The sequence below is a fragment of the Pungitius pungitius genome, unplaced genomic scaffold (assembly GCF_949316345.1).
Source record: "Pungitius pungitius unplaced genomic scaffold, fPunPun2.1 scaffold_38, whole genome shotgun sequence".
In the NCBI taxonomy this organism is placed as follows: Eukaryota; Metazoa; Chordata; class Actinopteri; order Perciformes; family Gasterosteidae; genus Pungitius; species Pungitius pungitius.
In genome coordinates, this window is record NW_026909784.1 from 84,955 (window position 1) to 104,429 (window position 19,475).

The window sequence follows — 19,475 nt, forward strand, 5'->3', positions numbered from 1 at the left end:
AGGGAGTGGTTGAGCTGCGGGTGTCCAAAGCCTAACCCATTTCCCAGCCCCCTTTCCTCAAAAAATCTATGATTTCTTTTCAATCAAAAATTGTAAGGCCCTCCTGAAAGTTTGTTGGTTTACTGTGAATTCAGACAATCATTCAGTGATTTAACACTCCAGTGGTGAGTAAACAGGTCCCTTGTTGGCAAAGAAGCTCAATCTTGGGGACCAACAGTAGTTCAAAGAGATGTGTGCAAGTGAAAAGCACTGGTTTTTCTTTGACACTAATATCAGTGGAGAGTGCGGACGCAGTCCCCAACTACCACAAAAACACTGCCCTGCACTCTGAAAACTTCACACACAGGCTCAGGGCCACCACGGGAAGAGCATGCACGCAAGTACACACGTGCACGCACACACACACACACTCGGACTGAATGGGAGTCAATGGGAGCTTCCCCAGGGGAACCTCCTATTGGGCCCAAAATCTACAGTGGCCCCCCTGAGGGCCCCAGGAGGAGCTGGTCCAAATTTCAGAAGCCCAGCACCAACCAAGACAGAGTTGCAGGCAAAATCCAAACTCATTTCCCGGTTTGTAGTGGTCGGTTTCACAAATTATTGGACTGACAGCCGCACTCTGCAAACTTCACACACAAGCTAAGGGCCACCATGGGTAGAGCATGCACACGAGCACACACGTGCAAGCTCCTGATGAACCCTTGTTGAATTCACTTTGAATTCAGACAGTGATTTCACTTTCAGGCACCTCTGTCCGAAAATGGAATCACCCAAAAACAAACCTCAAAAGTCATTGATTTTTTTTCAATCAAAAATTGTAAGGCCCTCCTGAAATGTTGTTGGTTTACTGTTAATTCAGACAATCACTCAGTGGTTTAACACTCCAGTGGTGAGTATACTGGTCCATTGTTGGCAAAGAGGCTCAATCTTGGGGACCAACAGTAGTTGAAAGAGATGTGTCCAAGTGGAAAGCACTGGTTTTTCTTTGACACTAATATCAGGGGAGAGCGCGGACGCAGTCCCCCACTACCACAAATTATGCAGTCGAGATTCCCACATTTGAGGAATTCGCAGTGGTCAACACAGCCGGAGTGCAATGGCTGAGCCTCGCCCTGGGTGAACCACCTTTGTGATCATGGTATCTCCCCTGCCAGGTAAGTATAAGTTGGTAGTGACAGAGACAGGAGTGGTATTCCCAAACAGAGCACTTGGGGTGACGGTTCCCAGATGGCACCGTCCTCACAGATCAGTGAATTTAAAATCAGTGATCAGTGTGAAATGCAAAATAAAGGCACAATTGATGAGTAAACATATCAGTTGCTTGCCAAAAGTCTCAGCCAGTTGAGACTTGTACACAGAGGCAAACCAACTACCTAGACTACACCAATGAATTGGGTCACCAGTTATTATTTTTACAAGATAAAGGTTGCACCGTTCCCGGAAGTGCTGCAATACCGGGTCAATGCTTGGAGTGAGCAGAGCAAGCCCCTTTTTCATCTCCCAGAGCTAAAAATCGGCTTAATATGTAGTCCTCATATAGAGGACATATCAGATATTAAACTGATAAGAACAGATACTACACTTGATCTTAGCCAAAAGGCCGAGAAGCGATGACACATGAATGTTTGCCTCCAGACCCAACGGACTAGCGCATCTCTCAAATGTCGGGGTGCGGCTCATACAAATGGGCGTGGCAGTCGCCTGTTACTTAACATCCCACTCCCCACGCAGCCTGTATTCTTAAAAATCTTTGATTTCCTTCCAATCAAAAGTGTAAGCTCTTGATGAACTCTTGTTGATTCCTTCCAATCAAAAGTGTAAGCTCTTGATGAACTCTTGTTGATTCCTTCCAATCAAAAGTGTAAGCTCTTGATGAACTCTTGTTGATTCCTTCCAATCAAAAGTGTAAGCTCTTGATTAACTCTTGTTGAATTCACTTATAATTCAGAGAGTGATTTCACTTTTAGGCACCTCTGTCTAAAAATGGAACTAACCCCAAACAGCCCTCAAAAATCATTCGTTTTTTTGCAATAAAAAGTGTAAGCTCCTGCCTAAATCTTGATTTCACTCTAAATTCAGACAGTAATTTGAGACTTGATCCAAAGCTCAACCAGAGACTCCAGGAATAAGTTTACTCAAATGACAGGCTCTTCCATCCTACTAATTTCTTTTTCTTACAAGTACATGAGGCTTAGCCAAATAGCAGAGCCTGGCAAAAAATAAGGTCAACTCATTGATGTTCCTCTCCACGGAAGTCTTTAGTAAAAGGCGAAAGACTTATGCATATTGAAGAGAAACCAAAGTCAGTAGCACAATCAGGTGAAAGGCAGCCCTATATCCCTGTGGAACAAGTAATCCCTCTTGCGGTAGGGAGTGGTTGAGCTGCGGGTGTCCAAAGCCTAACCCATTTCCCAGCCCCCTTTCCTCAAAAAATCTATGATTTCTTTTCAATCAAAAATTGTAAGGCCCTCCTGAAAGTTTGTTGGTTTACTGTGAATTCAGACAATCATTCAGTGATTTAACACTCCAGTGGTGAGTAAACAGGTCCCTTGTTGGCAAAGAAGCTCAATCTTGGGGACCAACAGTAGTTCAAAGAGATGTGTGCAAGTGAAAAGCACTGGTTTTTCTTTGACACTAATATCAGTGGAGAGTGCGGACGCAGTCCCCAACTACCACAAAAACACTGCCCTGCACTCTGAAAACTTCACACACAGGCTCAGGGCCACCACGGGAAGAGCATGCACGCAAGTACACACGTGCACGCACACACACACACACTCGGACTGAATGGGAGTCAATGGGAGCTTCCCCAGGGGAACCTCCTATTGGGCCCAAAATCTACAGTGGCCCCCCTGAGGGCCCCAGGAGGAGCTGGTCCAAATTTCAGAAGCCCAGCACCAACCAAGACAGAGTTGCAGGCAAAATCCAAACTCATTTCCCGGTTTGTAGTGGTCGGTTTCACAAATTATTGGACTGACAGCCGCACTCTGCAAACTTCACACACAAGCTAAGGGCCACCATGGGTAGAGCATGCACACGAGCACACACGTGCAAGCTCCTGATGAACCCTTGTTGAATTCACTTTGAATTCAGACAGTGATTTCACTTTCAGGCACCTCTGTCCGAAAATGGAATCACCCAAAAACAAACCTCAAAAGTCATTGATTTTTTTTCAATCAAAAATTGTAAGGCCCTCCTGAAATGTTGTTGGTTTACTGTTAATTCAGACAATCACTCAGTGGTTTAACACTCCAGTGGTGAGTATACTGGTCCATTGTTGGCAAAGAGGCTCAATCTTGGGGACCAACAGTAGTTGAAAGAGATGTGTCCAAGTGGAAAGCACTGGTTTTTCTTTGACACTAATATCAGGGGAGAGCGCGGACGCAGTCCCCCACTACCACAAATTATGCAGTCGAGATTCCCACATTTGAGGAATTCGCAGTGGTCAACACAGCCGGAGTGCAATGGCTGAGCCTCGCCCTGGGTGAACCACCTTTGTGATCATGGTATCTCCCCTGCCAGGTAAGTATAAGTTGGTAGTGACAGAGACAGGAGTGGTATTCCCAAACAGAGCACTTGGGGTGACGGTTCCCAGATGGCACCGTCCTCACAGATCAGTGAATTTAAAATCAGTGATCAGTGTGAAATGCAAAATAAAGGCACAATTGATGAGTAAACATATCAGTTGCTTGCCAAAAGTCTCAGCCAGTTGAGACTTGTACACAGAGGCAAACCAACTACCTAGACTACACCAATGAATTGGGTCACCAGTTATTATTTTTACAAGATAAAGGTTGCACCGTTCCCGGAAGTGCTGCAATACCGGGTCAATGCTTGGAGTGAGCAGAGCAAGCCCCTTTTTCATCTCCCAGAGCTAAAAATCGGCTTAATATGTAGTCCTCATATAGAGGACATATCAGATATTAAACTGATAAGAACAGATACTACACTTGATCTTAGCCAAAAGGCCGAGAAGCGATGACACATGAATGTTTGCCTCCAGACCCAACGGACTAGCGCATCTCTCAAATGTCGGGGTGCGGCTCATACAAATGGGCGTGGCAGTCGCCTGTTACTTAACATCCCACTCCCCACGCAGCCTGTATTCTTAAAAATCTTTGATTTCCTTCCAATCAAAAGTGTAAGCTCTTGATGAACTCTTGTTGATTCCTTCCAATCAAAAGTGTAAGCTCTTGATTAACTCTTGTTGAATTCACTTCTAATTCAGAGAGTGATTTCACTTTTAGGCACCTCTGTCTTAAAATGGAACTAACCCCAAACAGCCCTCAAAAATCATTCGTTTTTTTGCAATCAAAAGTGTAAGCTCCGGCCTAAATCTTGATTTCACTCTAAATTCAGACAGTAATTTGAGACTTGATCCAAAGCTCAACCAGAGACTCCAGGAATAAGTTTACTCAAATGACAGGCTCTTCCATCCTACTAATTTCTTTTTCTTACAAGTACATGAGGCTTAGCCAAATAGCAGAGCCTGGCAAAAAATAAGGTCAACTCATTGTTGTTCCTCTCCACGGAAGTCTTTAGTAAAAGGCGAAAGACTTATGCGTATTGAAGAGAAACCAAAGTCAGTAGCACAATCAGGTGAAAGGCAGCCCTATATCCCTGTGGAACAAGTAATCCCTCTTGCGGTAGGGAGTGGTTGAGCTGCGGGTGTCCAAAGCCTAACCCATTTCCCAGCCCCCTTTCCTCAAAAAATCTATGATTTCTTTTCAATCAAAAATTGTAAGGCCCTCCTGAAATGTTGTTGGTTTACTGTGAATTCAGACAATCATTCAGTGATTTAACACTCCAGTGGTGAGTAAACAGGTCCATTGTTGGCAAAGAAGCTCAATCTTGGGGACCAACAGTAGTTCAAAGAGATGTGTGCAAGTGAAAAGCACTGGTTTTTCTTTGACACTAATATCAGTGGAGAGTGCGGACGCAGTCCCCAACTACCACAAAAACACTGCCCTGCACTCTGAAAACTTCACACACAGGCTCAGGGCCACCACGGGAAGAGCATGCACGCAAGTACACACGTGCACGCACACACACACACACTCGGACTGAATGGGAGTCAATGGGAGCTTCCCCAGGGGAACCTCCTATTGGGCCCAAAATCTACAGTGGCCCCCCTGAGGGCCCCGGGAGGAGCTGGTCCAAATTTCAGCAGCCCAGCACCAACCAAGACAGAGTTGCAGGCAAAATCCAAACTCATTTCCCGGTTTGTAGTGGTCGGTTTCACAAATTCTTGGAGACCTGTCTTGGACTGACAGCCGCACTCTGCAAACTTCACACACAAGCTCAGGGCCACCATGGGTAGAGCATGCACACGAGCACACACGTGCAAGCTCCTGATGAACTCTTGTTGAATTCACTTTGAATTCAGACAGTGATTTCACTTTCAGGCACCTCTGTCCGAAAATGGAATCACCCAAAAACAAACCTCAAAAGTCATTGATTTTTTTTCAATCAAAAATTGTAAGGCCCTCCTGAAATGTTGTTGGTTTACTGTTAATTCAGACAATCACTCAGTGGTTTAACACTCCAGTGGTGAGTATACTGGTCCATTGTTGGCAAAGAGGCTCAATCTTGGGGACCAACAGTAGTTGAAAGAGATGTGTCCAAGTGGAAAGCACTGGTTTTTCTTTGACACTAATATCAGGGGAGAGCGCGGACGCAGTCCCCCACTACCACAAATTATGCAGTCGAGATTCCCACATTTGAGGAATTCGCAGTGGTCAACACAGCCGGAGTGCAATGGCTGAGCCTCGCCCTGGGTGAACCACCTTTGTGATCATGGTATCTCCCCTGCCAGGTAAGTATAAGTTGGTAGTGACAGAGACAGGAGTGGTATTCCCAAACAGAGCACTTGGGGTGACGGTTCCCAGATGGCACCGTCCTCACAGATCAGTGAATTTAAAATCAGTGATCAGTGTGAAATGCAAAATAAAGGCACAATTGATGAGTAAACATATCAGTTGCTTGCCAAAAGTCTCAGCCAGTTGAGACTTGTACACAGAGGCAAACCAACTACCTAGACTACACCAATGAATTGGGTCACCAGTTATTTTTTTCACAAGATAAAGGTTGCACCGTTCCCGGAAGTGCTGCAATACCGGGTCAATGCTTGGAGTGAGCAGAGCAAGCCCCTTTTTCATCTCCCAGAGCTAAAAATCGGCTTAATATGTAGTCCTCATATAGAGGACATATCAGATATTAAACTGATAAGAACAGATACTACACTTGATCTTAGCCAAAAGGCCGAGAAGCGATGACACATGAATGTTTGCCTCCAGACCCAACGGACTAGCGCATCTCTCAAATGTCGGGGTGCGGCTCATACAAATGGGCGTGGCAGTCGCCTGTTACTTAACATCCCACTCCCCACGCAGCCTGTATTCTTAAAAATCTTTGATTTCCTTCCAATCAAAAGTGTAAGCTCTTGATGAACTCTTGTTGATTCCTTCCAATCAAAAGTGTAAGCTCTTGATTAACTCTTGTTGATTCCTTCCAATCAAAAGTGTAAGCTCTTGATGAACTCTTGTTGAATTCACTTATAATTCAGAGAGTGATTTCACTTTTAGGCACCTCTGTCTAAAAATGGAACCAACCCCAAACAGCCCTAAAAAATCATTCGTTTTTTTTGGAATCAAAAGTGTAAGCTCCTGCCTAAATCTTGATTTCACTCAAAATTCAGACAGTAATTTGAGACTTGATCCAAAGCTCAACCAGAGACTCCAGGAATAAGTTTACTCAAATGACAGGCTCTTCCATCCTACTAATTTATTTTTCTTACAAGTACATGAGGCTTAGCCAAATAGCAGAGCGTGGCAAAAAATAAGGTCAACTCATTGTTGTTCCTCTCCACGGAAGTCTTTAGTAAAAGGCGAAAGACTTATGCGTATTGAAGAGAAACCAAAGTCAGTAGCACAATCAGGTGAAAGGCAGCCCTATATCCCTGTGGAACAAGTAATCCCTCTTGCGGTAGGGAGTAAGGTTGAGCTGCGGGTGTCCAAAGCCTAACCCATTTCCCAGCCCCCTTTCCTCAAAAAATCTATGATTTCTTTTCAATCAAAAATTGTAAGGCCCTCCTGAAATGTTGTTGGTTTACTGTGAATTCAGACAATCATTCAGTGATTTAACACTCCAGTGGTGAGTAAACAGGTCCATTGTTGGCAAAGAAGCTCAATCTTGGGGACCAACAGTAGTTCAAAGAGATGTGTGCAAGTTAAAAGCACTGATTTTTCTTTGACACTAATATCAGTGGAGAGTGCGGACGCAGTCCCCAACTACCACAAAAACACTGCCCTGCACTCTGAAAACTTCACACACAGGCTCAGGGCCACCACGGGAAGAGCATGCACGCAAGTACACACGTGCACGCACACACACACACACACACACTCGGACTGAATGGGAGTCAATGGGAGCTTCCCCAGGGGAACCTCCTATTGGGCCCAAAATCTACAGTGGCCCCCCTGAGGGCCCCGGGAGGAGCTGGTCCAAATTTCAGCAGCTCAGCACCAACCAAGACAGAGTTGCAGGCAAAATCCAAACTCATTTCCCGGTTTGTAGTGGTCGGTTTCACAAATTCTTGGAGACCTGTCTTGGACTGACAGCCGCACTCTGCAAACTTCACACACAAGCTCAGGGCCACCATGGGTAGAGCATGCACACGAGCACACACGTGCAAGCTCCTGATGAACTCTTGTTGAATTCACTTTGAATTCAAACAGTGATTTCACTTTCAGGCACCTCTGTCCGAAAATGGAATCACCCAAAAACAAACCTCAAAAGTCATTGATTTTTTTTCAATCAAAAATTGTAAGGCCCTCCTGAAATGTTGTTGGTTTACTGTTAATTCAGACAATCACTCAGTGGTTTAACACTCCAGTGGTGAGTATACTGGTCCATTGTTGGCAAAGAGGCTCAATCTTGGGGACCAACAGTAGTTGAAAGAGATGTGTCCAAGTGGAAAGCACTGGTTTTTCTTTGACACTAATATCAGGGGAGAGCGCGGACGCAGTCCCCCACTACCACAAATTATGCAGTCGAGATTCCCACATTTGAGGAATTCGCAGTGGTCAACACAGCCGGAGTGCAATGGCTGAGCCTCGCCCTGGGTGAACCACCTTTGTGATCATGGTATCTCCCCTGCCAGGTAAGTATAAGTTGGTAGTGACAGAGACAGGAGTGGTATTCCCAAACAGAGCACTTGGGGTGACGGTTCCCAGATGGCACCGTCCTCACAGATCAGTGAATTTAAAATCAGTGATCAGTGTGAAATGCAAAATAAAGGCACAATTGATGAGTAAACATATCAGTTGCTTGCCAAAAGTCTCAGCCAGTTGAGACTTGTACACAGAGGCAAACCAACTACCTAGACTACACCAATGAATTGGGTCACCAGTTATTTTTTTCACAAGATAAAGGTTGCACCGTTCCCGGAAGTGCTGCAATACCGGGTCAATGCTTGGAGTGAGCAGAGCAAGCCCCTTTTTCATCTCCCAGAGCTAAAAATCGGCTTAATATGTAGTCCTCATATAGAGGACATATCAGATATTAAACTGATAAGAACAGATACTACACTTGATCTTAGCCAAAAGGCAGAGAAGCGATGACACATGAATGTTTGCCTCCAGACCCAACGGACTAGCGCATCTCTCAAATGTCGGGGTGCGGCTCATACAAATGGGCGTGGCAGTCGCCTGTTACTTAACATCCCACTCCCCACGCAGCCTGTATTCTTAAAAATCTTTGATTTCCTTCCAATCAAAAGTGTAAGCTCTTGATGAACTCTTGTTGATTCCTTCCAATCAAAAGTGTAAGCTCTTGATGAACTCTTGTTGATTCCTTCCAATCAAAAGTGTAAGCTCTTGATGAACTCTTGTTGATTCCTTCCAATCAAAAGTGTAAGCTCTTGATTAACTCTTGTTGAATTCACTTATAATTCAGAGAGTGATTTCACTTTTAGGCACCTCTGTCTAAAAATGGAACTAACCCCAAACAGCCCTCAAAAATCATTCGTTTTTTTGCAATAAAAAGTGTAAGCTCCTGCCTAAATCTTGATTTCACTCTAAATTCAGACAGTAATTTGAGACTTGATCCAAAGCTCAACCAGAGACTCCAGGAATAAGTTTACTCAAATGACAGGCTCTTCCATCCTACTAATTTATTTTTCTTACAAGTACATGAGGCTTAGCCAAATAGCAGAGCCTGGCAAAAAATAAGGTCAACTCATTGATGTTCCTCTCCACGGAAGTCTTTAGTAAAAGGCGAAAGACTTATGCATATTGAAGAGAAACCAAAGTCAGTAGCACAATCAGGTGAAAGGCAGCCCTATATCCCTGTGGAACAAGTAATCCCTCTTGCGGTAGGGAGTGGTTGAGCTGCGGGTGTCCAAAGCCTAACCCATTTCCCAGCCCCCTTTCCTCAAAAAATCTATGATTTCTTTTCAATCAAAAATTGTAAGGCCCTCCTGAAAGTTTGTTGGTTTACTGTGAATTCAGACAATCATTCAGTGATTTAACACTCCAGTGGTGAGTAAACAGGTCCCTTGTTGGCAAAGAAGCTCAATCTTGGGGACCAACAGTAGTTCAAAGAGATGTGTGCAAGTGAAAAGCACTGGTTTTTCTTTGACACTAATATCAGTGGAGAGTGCGGACGCAGTCCCCAACTACCACAAAAACACTGCCCTGCACTCTGAAAACTTCACACACAGGCTCAGGGCCACCACGGGAAGAGCATGCACGCAAGTACACACGTGCACGCACACACACACACACTCGGACTGAATGGGAGTCAATGGGAGCTTCCCCAGGGGAACCTCCTATTGGGCCCAAAATCTACAGTGGCCCCCCTGAGGGCCCCAGGAGGAGCTGGTCCAAATTTCAGAAGCCCAGCACCAACCAAGACAGAGTTGCAGGCAAAATCCAAACTCATTTCCCGGTTTGTAGTGGTCGGTTTCACAAATTATTGGACTGACACCCGCACTCTGCAAACTTCACACACAAGCTAAGGGCCACCATGGGTAGAGCATGCACACGAGCACACACGTGCAAGCTCCTGATGAACCCTTGTTGAATTCACTTTGAATTCAGACAGTGATTTCACTTTCAGGCACCTCTGTCCGAAAATGGAATCACCCAAAAACAAACCTCAAAAGTCATTGATTTTTTTTCAATCAAAAATTGTAAGGCCCTCCTGAAATGTTGTTGGTTTACTGTTAATTCAGACAATCACTCAGTGGTTTAACACTCCAGTGGTGAGTATACTGGTCCATTGTTGGCAAAGAGGCTCAATCTTGGGGACCAACAGTAGTTGAAAGAGATGTGTCCAAGTGGAAAGCACTGGTTTTTCTTTGACACTAATATCAGGGGAGAGCGCGGACGCAGTCCCCCACTACCACAAATTATGCAGTCGAGATTCCCACATTTGAGGAATTCGCAGTGGTCAACACAGCCGGAGTGCAATGGCTGAGCCTCGCCCTGGGTGAACCACCTTTGTGATCATGGTATCTCCCCTGCCAGGTAAGTATAAGTTGGTAGTGACAGAGACAGGAGTGGTATTCCCAAACAGAGCACTTGGGGTGACGGTTCCCAGATGGCACCGTCCTCACAGATCAGTGAATTTAAAATCAGTGATCAGTGTGAAATGCAAAATAAAGGCACAATTGATGAGTAAACATATCAGTTGCTTGCCAAAAGTCTCAGCCAGTTGAGACTTGTACACAGAGGCAAACCAACTACCTAGACTACACCAATGAATTGGGTCACCAGTTATTATTTTTACAAGATAAAGGTTGCACCGTTCCCGGAAGTGCTGCAATACCGGGTCAATGCTTGGAGTGAGCAGAGCAAGCCCCTTTTTCATCTCCCAGAGCTAAAAATCGGCTTAATATGTAGTCCTCATATAGAGGACATATCAGATATTAAACTGATAAGAACAGATACTACACTTGATCTTAGCCAAAAGGCCGAGAAGCGATGACACATGAATGTTTGCCTCCAGACCCAACGGACTAGCGCATCTCTCAAATGTCGGGGTGCGGCTCATACAAATGGGCGTGGCAGTCGCCTGTTACTTAACATCCCACTCCCCACGCAGCCTGTATTCTTAAAAATCTTTGATTTCCTTCCAATCAAAAGTGTAAGCTCTTGATGAACTCTTGTTGATTCCTTCCAATCAAAAGTGTAAGCTCTTGATTAACTCTTGTTGATTCCTTCCAATCAAAAGTGTAAGCTCTTGATGAACTCTTGTTGAATTCACTTATAATTCAGAGAGTGATTTCACTTTTAGGCACCTCTGTCTAAAAATGGAACTAACCCCAAACAGCCCTCAAAAATCATTCGTTTTTTTGCAATAAAAAGTGTAAGCTCCTGCCTAAATCTTGATTTCACTCTAAATTCAGACAGTAATTTGAGACTTGATCCAAAGCTCAACCAGAGACTCCAGGAATAAGTTTACTCAAATGACAGGCTCTTCCATCCTACTAATTTATTTTTCTTACAAGTACATGAGGCTTAGCCAAATAGCAGAGCCTGGCAAAAAATAAGGTCAACTCATTGATGTTCCTCTCCACGGAAGTCTTTAGTAAAAGGCGAAAGACTTATGCATATTGAAGAGAAACCAAAGTCAGTAGCACAATCAGGTGAAAGGCAGCCCTATATCCCTGTGGAACAAGTAATCCCTCTTGCGGTAGGGAGTGGTTGAGCTGCGGGTGTCCAAAGCCTAACCCATTTCCCAGCCCCCTTTCCTCAAAAAATCTATGATTTCTTTTCAATCAAAAATTGTAAGGCCCTCCTGAAAGTTTGTTGGTTTACTGTGAATTCAGACAATCATTCAGTGATTTAACACTCCAGTGGTGAGTAAACAGGTCCCTTGTTGGCAAAGAAGCTCAATCTTGGGGACCAACAGTAGTTCAAAGAGATGTGTGCAAGTGAAAAGCACTGGTTTTTCTTTGACACTAATATCAGTGGAGAGTGCGGACGCAGTCCCCAACTACCACAAAAACACTGCCCTGCACTCTGAAAACTTCACACACAGGCTCAGGGCCACCACGGGAAGAGCATGCACGCAAGTACACACGTGCACGCACACACACACACACTCGGACTGAATGGGAGTCAATGGGAGCTTCCCCAGGGGAACCTCCTATTGGGCCCAAAATCTACAGTGGCCCCCCTGAGGGCCCCAGGAGGAGCTGGTCCAAATTTCAGAAGCCCAGCACCAACCAAGACAGAGTTGCAGGCAAAATCCAAACTCATTTCCCGGTTTGTAGTGGTCGGTTTCACAAATTATTGGACTGACACCCGCACTCTGCAAACTTCACACACAAGCTAAGGGCCACCATGGGTAGAGCATGCACACGAGCACACACGTGCAAGCTCCTGATGAACCCTTGTTGAATTCACTTTGAATTCAGACAGTGATTTCACTTTCAGGCACCTCTGTCCGAAAATGGAATCACCCAAAAACAAACCTCAAAAGTCATTGATTTTTTTTCAATCAAAAATTGTAAGGCCCTCCTGAAATGTTGTTGGTTTACTGTTAATTCAGACAATCACTCAGTGGTTTAACACTCCAGTGGTGAGTATACTGGTCCATTGTTGGCAAAGAGGCTCAATCTTGGGGACCAACAGTAGTTGAAAGAGATGTGTCCAAGTGGAAAGCACTGGTTTTTCTTTGACACTAATATCAGGGGAGAGCGCGGACGCAGTCCCCCACTACCACAAATTATGCAGTCGAGATTCCCACATTTGAGGAATTCGCAGTGGTCAACACAGCCGGAGTGCAATGGCTGAGCCTCGCCCTGGGTGAACCACCTTTGTGATCATGGTATCTCCCCTGCCAGGTAAGTATAAGTTGGTAGTGACAGAGACAGGAGTGGTATTCCCAAACAGAGCACTTGGGGTGACGGTTCCCAGATGGCACCGTCCTCACAGATCAGTGAATTTAAAATCAGTGATCAGTGTGAAATGCAAAATAAAGGCACAATTGATGAGTAAACATATCAGTTGCTTGCCAAAAGTCTCAGCCAGTTGAGACTTGTACACAGAGGCAAACCAACTACCTAGACTACACCAATGAATTGGGTCACCAGTTATTATTTTTACAAGATAAAGGTTGCACCGTTCCCGGAAGTGCTGCAATACCGGGTCAATGCTTGGAGTGAGCAGAGCAAGCCCCTTTTTCATCTCCCAGAGCTAAAAATCGGCTTAATATGTAGTCCTCATATAGAGGACATATCAGATATTAAACTGATAAGAACAGATACTACACTTGATCTTAGCCAAAAGGCCGAGAAGCGATGACACATGAATGTTTGCCTCCAGACCCAACGGACTAGCGCATCTCTCAAATGTCGGGGTGCGGCTCATACAAATGGGCGTGGCAGTCGCCTGTTACTTAACATCCCACTCCCCACGCAGCCTGTATTCTTAAAAATCTTTGATTTCCTTCCAATCAAAAGTGTAAGCTCTTGATGAACTCTTGTTGATTCCTTCCAATCAAAAGTGTAAGCTCTTGATTAACTCTTGTTGATTCCTTCCAATCAAAAGTGTAAGCTCTTGATGAACTCTTGTTGAATTCACTTATAATTCAGAGAGTGATTTCACTTTTAGGCACCTCTGTCTAAAAATGGAACCAACCCCAAACAGCCCTAAAAAATCATTCGTTTTTTTTGGAATCAAAAGTGTAAGCTCCTGCCTAAATCTTGATTTCACTCAAAATTCAGACAGTAATTTGAGACTTGATCCAAAGCTCAACCAGAGACTCCAGGAATAAGTTTACTCAAATGACAGGCTCTTCCATCCTACTAATTTATTTTTCTTACAAGTACATGAGGCTTAGCCAAATAGCAGAGCGTGGCAAAAAATAAGGTCAACTCATTGTTGTTCCTCTCCACGGAAGTCTTTAGTAAAAGGCGAAAGACTTATGCGTATTGAAGAGAAACCAAAGTCAGTAGCACAATCAGGTGAAAGGCAGCCCTATATCCCTGTGGAACAAGTAATCCCTCTTGCGGTAGGGAGTAAGGTTGAGCTGCGGGTGTCCAAAGCCTAACCCATTTCCCAGCCCCCTTTCCTCAAAAAATCTATGATTTCTTTTCAATCAAAAATTGTAAGGCCCTCCTGAAATGTTGTTGGTTTACTGTGAATTCAGACAATCATTCAGTGATTTAACACTCCAGTGGTGAGTAAACAGGTCCATTGTTGGCAAAGAAGCTCAATCTTGGGGACCAACAGTAGTTCAAAGAGATGTGTGCAAGTTAAAAGCACTGGTTTTTCTTTGACACTAATATCAGTGGAGAGTGCGGACGCAGTCCCCAACTACCACAAAAACACTGCCCTGCACTCTGAAAACTTCACACACAGGCTCAGGGCCACCACGGGAAGAGCATGCACGCAAGTACACACGTGCACGCACACACACACACACACTCGGACTGAATGGGAGTCAATGGGAGCTTCCCCAGGGGAACCTCCTATTGGGCCCAAAATCTACAGTGGCCCCCCTGAGGGCCCCGGGAGGAGCTGGTCCAAATTTCAGCAGCTCAGCACCAACCAAGACAGAGTTGCAGGCAAAATCCAAACTCATTTCCCGGTTTGTAGTGGTCGGTTTCACAAATTCTTGGAGACCTGTCTTGGACTGACAGCCGCACTCTGCAAACTTCACACACAAGCTCAGGGCCACCATGGGTAGAGCATGCACACGAGCACACACGTGCAAGCTCCTGATGAACTCTTGTTGAATTCAGACAGTGATTTCACTTTCAGGCACCTCTGTCCGAAAATGGAATCACCCAAAAACAAACCTCAAAAGTCATTGATTTTTTTTCAATCAAAAATTGTAAGGCCCTCCTGAAATGTTGTTGGTTTACTGTTAATTCAGACAATCACTCAGTGGTTTAACACTCCAGTGGTGAGTATACTGGTCCATTGTTGGCAAAGAGGCTCAATCTTGGGGACCAACAGTAGTTGAAAGAGATGTGTCCAAGTGGAAAGCACTGGTTTTTCTTTGACACTAATATCAGGGGAGAGCGCGGACGCAGTCCCCCACTACCACAAATTATGCAGTCGAGATTCCCACATTTGAGCAATTCGCAGAGGTCGAGTCCACAGTAGTGCAAAGTCTACAGTGACTGTAGACAGTTACGGGTTATGATTGGTCGACATGACTGTGGACTTCCAATCACATCACAGGAGCCGACTGTGGACGACCAATGAGAGACCTCTAAGGAGCGGACTGTGGACGACCAATGAGAGACCTCTACCCAAACGGTATCGTACGAGTCCGCCGGAGCTGAAAATAATTTATTCTTGACAATTATCAAGGATAATTATCAAGTCTAGCGGAAACAGCGAAACAGGCTATCATTGATAATTATTTTTAGCAATAATTATTTATACTGCCCTATCGTCGTTTGGAGGAGAGTTAATGTTTGCTAGCGAGCGAGCGAGCTGGCCAAGACGTCGTGCGGCAGGTAAAGTAACTTGGCAGCTAGTTCATGTTCAACCTCTCAGTAAAAAGTTCTGGTTTTACTCGCGATACTCCATAATAAACATCATTGTAAATTTTATTTGGTGTTATCCCACAAATAACGTTCAAGGCCAAGCTCTTGACGGTCATGTCAGGTAGCTACATTTCCAGCTAACTAAGTTACTTGACGGCTCATATCTCTCAGCGAAGCTGAAATCATAGTTCATAATGGTTCCATTACCCACCACTGAATATGATTTCTCAATATCCATGTCATCCTTTGGTAACAGATTAATCAAAGGGAATACAATCTTAAAGATTGATTAATTATCAGAGGAATCAGCTAGTCTCATAGGCCCAAGATTTATAATGTTATGATATACCAGTTCCCTTTATAATAACTCAAGAGATCCTTAATCTAAGTTATAACAGGGTTACAGCAGTTGTCATCCTGACCTGACACTTTATTCTCTTCTCCCCTGGGTGTTAAAATAAAAATCAATAGCCTGTTGTTCTCTGACATTCATTCTTACATTGTTCATATATTATTACAATATTTTAAACAATAGTAATATTTTTGTCGTTGTTGTGGGATTGCTCATTAGGAGATGGCGACCCCAGTAATCCGCGTCGTGAACCCAGATGCCCCTTGGCATCGGCAACAGGCTGTAGTGGTACCTACCAAAGAGGCCCGTGACTACAGGGAGAAGAGGATGGTCTTCCCCAAACCTCCAAGCCAGCTGCTGGAGCAGGCCTCTTCCCTGGCCTACGCAGAGCGGCTGCTTCGAGCAGAAGGAATCTCTGCACCATCACGTCAGCTGTGTCTGGGAAAGCTCGTTATTCCATTTGGCCAGTATGAAAATGCACCATTTCACTGGCTTGTGGCAAACGACGTGGGCTACGTGAAATAGTAAGAATGTTATAATATCGTTATCATGTTATTACCATTGTAGGCTATGCATTTTGAATATAGTTGGTATGAGCCTGTCTGTTTGCATAGATGAATTATGAGTGTTTATTTTTTTTCTTCATTATCTCAAGTGCAGTTATATTACTGATAGAAGTACTAAGTTAAAGTGTATGATTCCAGCATGCTCGACAAGCACAGACTGGAGGTTAGAAACCCACAGAGAAAAGGAAAGGTGGGGAACCACTTTATTCTTCTTCTTCTTACAATAGCAACACTTTTGGGGATGTTTCACTGGACAGGATGGGGATGAGAAGTTATAGTCTGAAAGAGATATATTGACATGTAAGTAGCTTCAAATGAAAATGATAAAATAAGGTGGACTTGACTTCATCACTTAATTAAATGTACTTAGTTACATTCCAGCTCAAGGTGAAGGTTTTACTCTCATGTGTACCAGCTGTGTACTAGTGTGGAGTTATTAAGACAAATTGACATTAAAACTTAACTTTGCTCTACTCAGGTCCCCATTGTGCAGCCCGGCCCTATCAGGTTTACCTGATGAGTGGCATTGCGCGGTGGAATTCGGACAGGAGTTCAGACGCCGTGTTTGGTGGCAAAGGACGGAACCACAGGACATACTCTGCACCGCTCATTGACCGCCTCAACACCCGCTGTCAGCAGCTGTTCGGCGAGACTGTGGAGGAGAATTTCCGGGCCCCCGCCAATGTTGCTTCCAACGAGTTGCTGGGGTTGGAATATTTATTCAGCCAAAGCACAGGTGAATCTGAACCATTTTCTCTCGTGGACATCATCAATGATGGACCTGGTCCAGAGGAGGAGGTGGTTCAGCATGGGCAGCCCAACCCAGATCCAGAAGCCGACGAAGCCTACCAGAGCGACGGGGAGGCTGGTGCCGACGTGTTGGATGCCATCCTGCCCCACATTAACCTCACCAGCAACGAAACCGCAACTGTGGACCCTCCAGCCTTTGTGAGTATATGTATATGTGGTCAAATGTAAATGCAATGCATTGATTGCTAACGTGATAACGTGCTCATTGGAACTTTTATATGGAAACTTGTCAACAGGTTGATGCCTGCAGTTCAAACCCGCTTCCTGGCTTTGAAAGGCTGGAAAAGTTCTGCTCTGCTCTGGTGGAAATCAGCCTTACAGAGGACAAGCTGACTCTTTCCACTGAGCAGAGGAACAAGGTCCTCGAAGCCTGGAACGCCGTGGAGGAGCACGACAAGCAGCCGCAGCAGTTCAACCAGCTCTACAGAACGCACTGGGGCAACACGCTCTACTGCCGCACTAAGAGAGACGATCTGGTTGATGCTGCTGTGATTCAGAAGCTTAAGATGGCTAAGCGCTACGCACCGGCTCAACAAGACGTCAGCGCTCAACACAACAGGCTGATGTACACACTGATTAAACTGCTGTGGCTGCGCTCCCCTCAAGGATCTCGCTGCAGTCCCGAGAAAAGCACAATTTGTAAGTCATATGAAAGAATCCAGCACCGGATTCTGGTGGAGGATCCGATCCTGTGCAAAGCTGGCATTCCCCTTCCAAAGATTAACATTAAAACCGTGCGGGACTTCATCCGACGTCAGGAGCGCCTCCTCAACATGAATGCCACAAAACAGTCCTCCACTGTAACGAAGATCACCTCAATTTCATCTGCTGACCTCCCTCCAGCACCCCACCAGCCGTCAGTCCTCCCTCCACCACTCTACCCTCTGATGGAGTACATGCCCACGCCCAGCACGGCAGGGACTAAGGTGTTGAAGGGAAGGACGGACATGATGATGCCTCTCTCCCGGCCTCAACCACCACTGCCACTCCTGAAACTGCCTGTTAAAACCACCCCTGCCACCTCCACCATCACCAGACCTCTGCCCTCCACATCTGTCTCCACAGCCAACATTGAGTGCGCTGGCCCCTCCACTCGGCATATATTGCCTGCGCATCCTCCACTGCCATCTCCGCCTACTGCTTGTGATTTAAGCTTACCATCCTGGGCAAGATCCACGCAGTACAAGCGAAAAAGTATGGATCAACCCTCTGCAGTTGGAGTCGAGGTGTCGCGGGTGCACAAACTCCCTCTATGTACATGCTGTGGCCGACCGACCCAGGGACATAAAAAATACAAAAGAAAGGTTTTCTGCCCTGTGACATTGATGTCAACTTCCAAGGGTCTGGACAAAACAGTGTACGACAGCTACGAACACTTCATTTCTGTTGTGGACAAACAGTGACAACCTGCATATTATGCAGTTGCATCACAGTGTTTTTTATATTGTATAGTTTAGATATTTGTGAAAATCCCGGTGCATATTGTTAATAGTTTAGATCGTAAAGATCCCTGTGCATGTTGTAAATAGTTTATATCTTAAAATACCTGTAAAATACCTGTGCATGTTGTAAATAGTGTAGATCTTAAAATACCTGTGCATGTTGTAAATAGTGTAGATCTTAAAATACCTGTGCATGTTGTAAATAGTGTAGATCTTAAAATACCTGTGCATGTTGTAAATAGTTTACATATTGTGTCTTTTATGACAGATGTACTGTTATATTTATGATTGTGCTCCCTTTTACTTGATAAAGCAGAATGTGTTACAGTGAAGCGTTGTGGAAAATTAATCATTATTTCCATTACAAATAAGAGACACAAATAAATATAGGGTGCCAGATTAAGTTTATAAGCCTTTATTAAAATATCTCATATGTTTTGAATAAAAACATTAGGCAGTTCTGAAATATCAAACCACTTCCAATTGTCATAAGGGAGTTTGAAAATAAAAAGGGTACACATTACATGTCAACACATATAAAACATTAACTCACAAGAATAGTTTTTATTTTAAATAAGTTCAGAAACAGTAAATAAACAGCTACAAATATACTTTCTAGATTTTCTATTTCTGCACAATTCAATAATAACTTCAGGTATCACAATCTGAATCAGAAACCATTTATTGCCACGCATGTTACACAGAGAAATTTGAGTTGGTGAATTGGAATAAGATACTGCAAAATAAGAAAAAAAAGCAAGAACAATATAAACAGATAAGTATGTTAAACAAAA

General features: G+C 44.5%; 18 non-coding genes across 18 annotated transcripts; all 18 read right to left on the bottom strand.

Annotated features, from left to right (window-relative positions):
• Positions 1-998: 998 nt before the first annotated feature.
• Positions 999-1,162, bottom strand: LOC134109696 (U1 spliceosomal RNA). Its single transcript, XR_009943098.1, has one exon. It is a non-coding gene; the product is annotated as a U1 spliceosomal RNA (small nuclear RNA).
• Positions 1,163-1,421: 259 nt separating this feature from the next.
• LOC134109542 (U2 spliceosomal RNA) lies at positions 1,422-1,612 on the bottom strand. The gene has a single exon (XR_009942951.1). It is a non-coding gene; the product is annotated as a U2 spliceosomal RNA (small nuclear RNA).
• Positions 1,613-2,190: 578 nt separating this feature from the next.
• On the bottom strand, positions 2,191-2,306 carry LOC134109727 (U5 spliceosomal RNA). The gene has a single exon (XR_009943129.1). It is a non-coding gene; the product is annotated as a U5 spliceosomal RNA (small nuclear RNA).
• Positions 2,307-3,366: 1,060 nt separating this feature from the next.
• LOC134109707 (U1 spliceosomal RNA) lies at positions 3,367-3,530 on the bottom strand. The gene has a single exon (XR_009943109.1). It is a non-coding gene; the product is annotated as a U1 spliceosomal RNA (small nuclear RNA).
• A 259-nt stretch (positions 3,531-3,789) lies between these two features.
• On the bottom strand, positions 3,790-3,980 carry LOC134109543 (U2 spliceosomal RNA). The gene has a single exon (XR_009942952.1). It is a non-coding gene; the product is annotated as a U2 spliceosomal RNA (small nuclear RNA).
• A 490-nt stretch (positions 3,981-4,470) lies between these two features.
• On the bottom strand, positions 4,471-4,586 carry LOC134109664 (U5 spliceosomal RNA). The gene has a single exon (XR_009943066.1). It is a non-coding gene; the product is annotated as a U5 spliceosomal RNA (small nuclear RNA).
• A 1,073-nt stretch (positions 4,587-5,659) lies between these two features.
• LOC134109716 (U1 spliceosomal RNA) lies at positions 5,660-5,823 on the bottom strand. The gene has a single exon (XR_009943118.1). It is a non-coding gene; the product is annotated as a U1 spliceosomal RNA (small nuclear RNA).
• Positions 5,824-6,082: 259 nt separating this feature from the next.
• LOC134109545 (U2 spliceosomal RNA) lies at positions 6,083-6,273 on the bottom strand. Its single transcript, XR_009942954.1, has one exon. It is a non-coding gene; the product is annotated as a U2 spliceosomal RNA (small nuclear RNA).
• Positions 6,274-6,808: 535 nt separating this feature from the next.
• LOC134109686 (U5 spliceosomal RNA) lies at positions 6,809-6,924 on the bottom strand. Its single transcript, XR_009943088.1, has one exon. It is a non-coding gene; the product is annotated as a U5 spliceosomal RNA (small nuclear RNA).
• Positions 6,925-8,005: 1,081 nt separating this feature from the next.
• On the bottom strand, positions 8,006-8,169 carry LOC134109725 (U1 spliceosomal RNA). Its single transcript, XR_009943127.1, has one exon. It is a non-coding gene; the product is annotated as a U1 spliceosomal RNA (small nuclear RNA).
• A 259-nt stretch (positions 8,170-8,428) lies between these two features.
• Positions 8,429-8,619, bottom strand: LOC134109598 (U2 spliceosomal RNA). The gene has a single exon (XR_009943007.1). It is a non-coding gene; the product is annotated as a U2 spliceosomal RNA (small nuclear RNA).
• Positions 8,620-9,197: 578 nt separating this feature from the next.
• LOC134109728 (U5 spliceosomal RNA) lies at positions 9,198-9,313 on the bottom strand. Its single transcript, XR_009943130.1, has one exon. It is a non-coding gene; the product is annotated as a U5 spliceosomal RNA (small nuclear RNA).
• A 1,060-nt stretch (positions 9,314-10,373) lies between these two features.
• On the bottom strand, positions 10,374-10,537 carry LOC134109736 (U1 spliceosomal RNA). The gene has a single exon (XR_009943138.1). It is a non-coding gene; the product is annotated as a U1 spliceosomal RNA (small nuclear RNA).
• A 259-nt stretch (positions 10,538-10,796) lies between these two features.
• On the bottom strand, positions 10,797-10,987 carry LOC134109546 (U2 spliceosomal RNA). The gene has a single exon (XR_009942955.1). It is a non-coding gene; the product is annotated as a U2 spliceosomal RNA (small nuclear RNA).
• A 534-nt stretch (positions 10,988-11,521) lies between these two features.
• Positions 11,522-11,637, bottom strand: LOC134109729 (U5 spliceosomal RNA). The gene has a single exon (XR_009943131.1). It is a non-coding gene; the product is annotated as a U5 spliceosomal RNA (small nuclear RNA).
• A 1,060-nt stretch (positions 11,638-12,697) lies between these two features.
• Positions 12,698-12,861, bottom strand: LOC134109739 (U1 spliceosomal RNA). The gene has a single exon (XR_009943141.1). It is a non-coding gene; the product is annotated as a U1 spliceosomal RNA (small nuclear RNA).
• A 259-nt stretch (positions 12,862-13,120) lies between these two features.
• On the bottom strand, positions 13,121-13,311 carry LOC134109547 (U2 spliceosomal RNA). Its single transcript, XR_009942956.1, has one exon. It is a non-coding gene; the product is annotated as a U2 spliceosomal RNA (small nuclear RNA).
• A 535-nt stretch (positions 13,312-13,846) lies between these two features.
• LOC134109687 (U5 spliceosomal RNA) lies at positions 13,847-13,962 on the bottom strand. Its single transcript, XR_009943089.1, has one exon. It is a non-coding gene; the product is annotated as a U5 spliceosomal RNA (small nuclear RNA).
• Between the last annotated feature and the right edge of the window lie 5,513 nt (positions 13,963-19,475).